The sequence below is a fragment of the Rhagoletis pomonella genome, unplaced genomic scaffold (genome assembly GCF_013731165.1).
Source record: "Rhagoletis pomonella isolate Grant_MI unplaced genomic scaffold, Rhpom_1.0 Rhpom_scaffold_00014, whole genome shotgun sequence".
In the NCBI taxonomy this organism is placed as follows: Eukaryota; Metazoa; Arthropoda; class Insecta; order Diptera; family Tephritidae; genus Rhagoletis; species Rhagoletis pomonella.
Genome location: NW_023458568.1, coordinates 17,081,070 through 17,086,560, shown reverse-complemented (window position 1 = coordinate 17,086,560; position 5,491 = coordinate 17,081,070).

Below are 5,491 nucleotides of genomic sequence, written 5' to 3'. Positions count from 1 at the left end.
CCAAAAAATATTTAGAGGTCGCTCAAAGCGCCCAAAGTTTTCCATGCATTTTATATGTGGAAAAAATAACTTTTCGCAGAAATGGTATAGAATTCAAAAAGACCAATATTTTTCTATCGGAAAACTCTTTTCATCTGCAGAAGATTCCAAATTTTTTATTTAACCATTTATTCATCGCAACTTTAATTTATAGGTCCGCCGAAAACCCACAAAAACCCCGAAAAATGCAATGGGGGGACAAATAAAAAATCGTTAGTATTAAAAAATGGTTAAATAAATTATTGGGTATTATTATTGTAAGTCTCCTGAACAGAACCAGAGTTTTCCGATCGAAAAATATTAATTTTCAAGAATTCTATACCATTTCTACGAAAAGTTGTTTTTTCCCATACTTATAAAAATACATGGAAGACTTTGAGCACTTTGAGCGACCTCTAAATATTTTTTGATTTTTAAATAAAAAATAGGGGTATGCTTTTTTCTATATAGAACAATTCTAGGGGGTGAGAGCATTACAATTCCGACTTTCCTGTTTTTGGACCACCCTAATGCACATACAGTCATATCAAGAGCACCTCATTTCAAAGTGATATTGTTTTCCACTTATGTTTATTTATTTATTTTTAAGAATTTTGATTAAAATAAAGTTCATTCTTTGAAAAAATCCATATCAACCCTTATTTAAAACTTTGTAGAAAACTAAAAAAAAATCTAAAAATGTTCATCCAAATTTCAAAATTATTTTCTCAGAATTTTTTGAGTATATAGATATAAGCCCTTTCAATTTTATTGCAATAATGTGCAAGTTTCAAGTGGCTAAAAATTTCCGTTGTTGCGGTTTTCTTCCATATAAAAATAAATTGTGTTTATTCGTTATATGGGAGCAAATGCGGCAAAAAGAATCAAAGGTAATTTTAAGGCTCTTGAAACTTGCACATTATCACACTATAATTGAATCGGCCAAAAAGCTTCATACTCAAACAAATTTTAGCACTTCTGAGTAAATAAGTTTGAAATTTGGCTGAAGATTAGTTGATTTTTTTTTTTAGATTTCTACAAAGTTTTAAGCGTGGGTTTACATGTTTTTTTTTTAATGAACTTTATTTTAATTGAAATTGAACATACCGAAAACAAATTTTCAATGGTTAACCATAAAACAATATGAATTGCGTAAAGCTTAAAGGGGAAAAATGCCTTAAAAAAAACAAAAGTGGATGAGCTCCAGCAAATGATCACTAAACGCTTTATACCGTCTGAATTTCATGAATTTTATAATACCATTATAGAAATATAAAATAAGCACTTAATTTTCAATATAAATTATGCCTTTATGGTTTATTTTAAACCTTAAATGTGCTACTCTTCCACGAAAAAATCTGAAATGTGCTAGTCTTCCACGCAAAAACCTGAAATGTGCTACTCTTCCACGCAAAATTCTGAAATGTGCTAGTCTTCCACGCAAAAACCTGAAATGTGCTACTCTTCCACGCAAAAATCTGAAATGTGCTAGTCTTCCACGCGAATAGTGAAATATGCTAGTCTTCCACGCAAAAATCTGAAATGTGCTACTTTTCGACGCGAATAATGAAATGTGCTAGTCTTCCACGCTAATAGTGAAATGTGCTAGTCTTCCACGCGAATAGTGAAATGTGCTACTGTTCGTAGGGACCGACGATATCACGTAGATCATGTAGGCCCAATGGATACAACAAAAAAGCAATCTTATAAATATTATAAATGTGAAAGTTTGTATGTTTGGATGTTTGGGAAATCATCACGCCGAAACGACAGCACGAATTTGCATGAAATTTTGTACGCAGATAGCTTATGGGCCGGATTGGTTAATAGGCTATTCTTTTAAGAGTTGCCACCTGTTAAAAAAGTTTCATTTATTTAATATGCGGGAACGACTGAATGGATTTGCATGAAAATTTGCACACAGATAGCTTATGACGTAGATTGGAAAATAGGCCACTTTTCTTAAGAGTTGCCACCTGTTAAAAAAGTTTCATTAAATTAATACGCGGAAACGACTGAATAGATTTGCATGAAATTTTGTAAGCAGATAGCTTATGACCTACAGTGGAAAATAGGCTAATTTTTTGGAAGAGCTGTCACCTGTTAAAAAAGTTTAATTAAATTAATACGCGGAAACGATTGAACGGATTTGCATGAAATGTTGCACACAGATAGCTTATGACCTAGGTTATAAAGTAGGCTACTTTTTTTTAAGAGTTGACACCTGTTAGAAATGTTTAATTTAATTAATGCGCGGAAATGAGGGAACTGATTTGCACGGAAGTTTTCACACAGATGGCTTATGAGCTAGGTTGAAAAATAGGCTACTTTTTTAAGAGTTACCACCTGCTAAAAAAGTTTAATTAAATTAATACGCAGAAACGACTGAAAAGAGTTGCATGACATTTCGCACAGAGATAGCTTATGACCAATGCTGGAAAATAGGCTACTATTTTAAGAGTTATCACGTATTAGGAAAGTTTAATTAAATTAATACGTGGAAATGATTGAACTGATTTGCATGAAAGTTTGCACACAGATAGCTTATGACCTAGACTGGAAAATAGGCTACTTTTTTAAGAATTGCCACCTGTTTGAAAATGAAATTTTGCTCAAGGATGGTTTATGACCTGGATTGAAAAATAGGCTACTTCTTTAACCGGTTTTCCGATCAGAACGAAATTTAGTACTCTTACTACGGATTTCGGAAGGATGGTCTTAGACTGAAAGTAAGTCCGATAACTCAAGGCCCCTCCCATACAAATTGGAATTTTCATATTACATACATATCTCTGGAAGTATTTGTGGAAGAGAACTGAAACTTGGTATAGTGATATGTATGTGAAATCAATGTTGGTTTTAATTAGTTAGTTAATTCGATTAAATTTAATCTGATTACAGTTAATCATGATTAATTTTAATCCGACTAAACAGTTAATCGTAACCGCGAATAAAAAATTAATTTTTAATCATTTACTCTTAATTTGATCAAGTAGGTTTGGTGATTAATTAAGTTATGCTGGAATTTCCCTGTGCACACAAAGCATGTTAATCCGGTATGGCTAAGTCGGGTTTCCCCATCAATCTAAGCAATTTGGTGTGCATTTTCATTAAGATATATACCAACAAACGTTTTACAAACTAGGTTTGTAAAAGTTCCCAGTTTATGTATTAATAATAACAATAATTATAATTTTTTATATTACGTGCTTTTTATAAGCGTAAAACACAAAGTAATTACTATAACTGGTGTTTGGTTTCAAACTTGGACAAACTAGACAAATTAATCAGATTTTATTTTTAATTGGATTACCGATTAATGTGTTAAATTAATTAAACGTAATCGCAGCCAGCGATTAACGATTGAAAAAATGTTTTCATTAATCGTACAGTTGATTACGACTACTTAATTTTTAATTAGATTAACAGTTTGCCAACATTGTGTGAAATCATGTTCATATCCACGGAGAAAAATGGACGTTTTTGGAAAAGAGGCGTAGAACCTCCCATACTAACTGAAAGTTTCATATTGCATATCTCTTCAAATGTTTGGGGTAAAGCATTCAAGCTTGGTATGGAAATACATAGGTATGCATGTATGTATGTGAAACTAATACCATGCTCATGGAGAAAAATGAGAGTTATTGGAAAAGGTGGTGTGGCAACTCCCATGCAAATTGATTTTTCTATACTGCATATCTCTGGAGGTGTTTATTGCAGAGGACTGGAACTTGGCACCGAGATGTGTATACAAAATTAATTCCGTACTCATAGAGAAGAATTTGCGTTCTTCGTAAAGGGGACATGATTCCTGCCGTTCAAATTTACTGTTTTATACTGCTTATCTCTAGAGGTGTTCATGGTGGAGTACTGGGACTTGGTACTGGGGTATGTAAAATCAATTCTAAATTCATGGAGGAAGATTAGGGTTATAAGAAAAAGGGGCGTGGCACTTCCAGTACAAATTTACGTTTTCTTGCCACATATCCCTGGAGGTGTTTGTGAAAGACAGTATTAATTTCATTAAACGGAAAAGGGAGAGCCGGGTTCGACCTTATAATCTCTTGAGGCATTTGCTACAGTAATGAGAAGTGGTATTTTATCAAGGCCAGGTTACTAAATTTGAGTTGGAAATATTAGAACTCGCCGTGGCACCTCCAAGAAGGTTTCGCGTTCACGCGTCGTATACCTGGAAACATTTTAAGGTAAACTTAGAGGGATTGATATATTTCGTATGCCTAGCGCGCATACGAGATTTTATAATTTCGTAGTTTTAAACGGCCTTAATACCTTAACTCGCTTAAAAAATAACGAGCTATAACGAAATGGGCACAGAAATAATATCTAACATCATTAAATTATTTTTCCCATTTGTATAAAAGCGCGGGGTGAAACCCGCGGGTATAATCTAGTACAATTATATATTTGTGGTAGTTGACGCCTTCTCCAAATTCATTTGGCTATACCCAACCAAGAACACGGGAGCAGAGACCGTCGTTGATAGGCTTAAACAGCAAGCGGCAGTGTTCGGAAATCCAAAAAGGATAATTTCTGATTTCAGCATTTTCGTCGGGTCTTTTCAAGTAATATTGCGAAAGTCAAGATATACAACGACTTTTAATTGCTACCGGGGTTCCACAGGGAAACGGTCAGGTAGAGAGAATTCATAAAATCATTGTTCCCATGATCGCTAAATTTAGTCAAGATAACCCAAACAGTTGGTACAAACATGTTGACAGGGTTCAACAGGTGATTAATAACACCCCGCCGAGAAGCACAAAAGTGTCACCATTCAGAATAATAACGGGTATGGAAATGCGTGTACCGCAGTTAGGAGATGTACGTGAGGTTCTGAATGAATTGGCAATCGCAGAGTTAGATGAGAGCCGTGATGAGATTCGAAGCGAAGCTCAACGCAATATACTGGCAATCCAGACAGAAAATCGTAAGACTTTTAATGCTAAACGCAAGCTTGAAAGCGAATACGACTTAGATACTTTAGTAGCCATTAAGCGAACACAGTATGGGATAGGTATGAAATTAAGAGCGAAGTATTTAGGACCTTATAAAGTTTTGAAAAAAATGGGGCACGGGCGCTATGAAGTGGAAAAGGTTGGGGACCATGAGGGACCGCATCGTACGTCCACTGTAGCGGAGTATATGAAGACATGGACCTAGTCATCCGAGCCGTATGACAATTCAGGATGGCCGGATGTGGGATCCTACTTAATGCAACTCTGCATCAAAACACGACAACACTAACTGAACGATAGGAAGAACGAAGCTTGGGTTAACGGACTGACGAAGGGTCAATTTGAAAAAGTAACTGAGGCAAGACGGAACGCCACGAGTCATATTTTAAATTAAAAGCTAAAACTTAACCTACGATGTACTTAACTTAAAACTAAAACTACGATCTAATTCTAAAACTATCTCTAAGTCTAATTAAATAAGTGATAAATGTACACTTTAT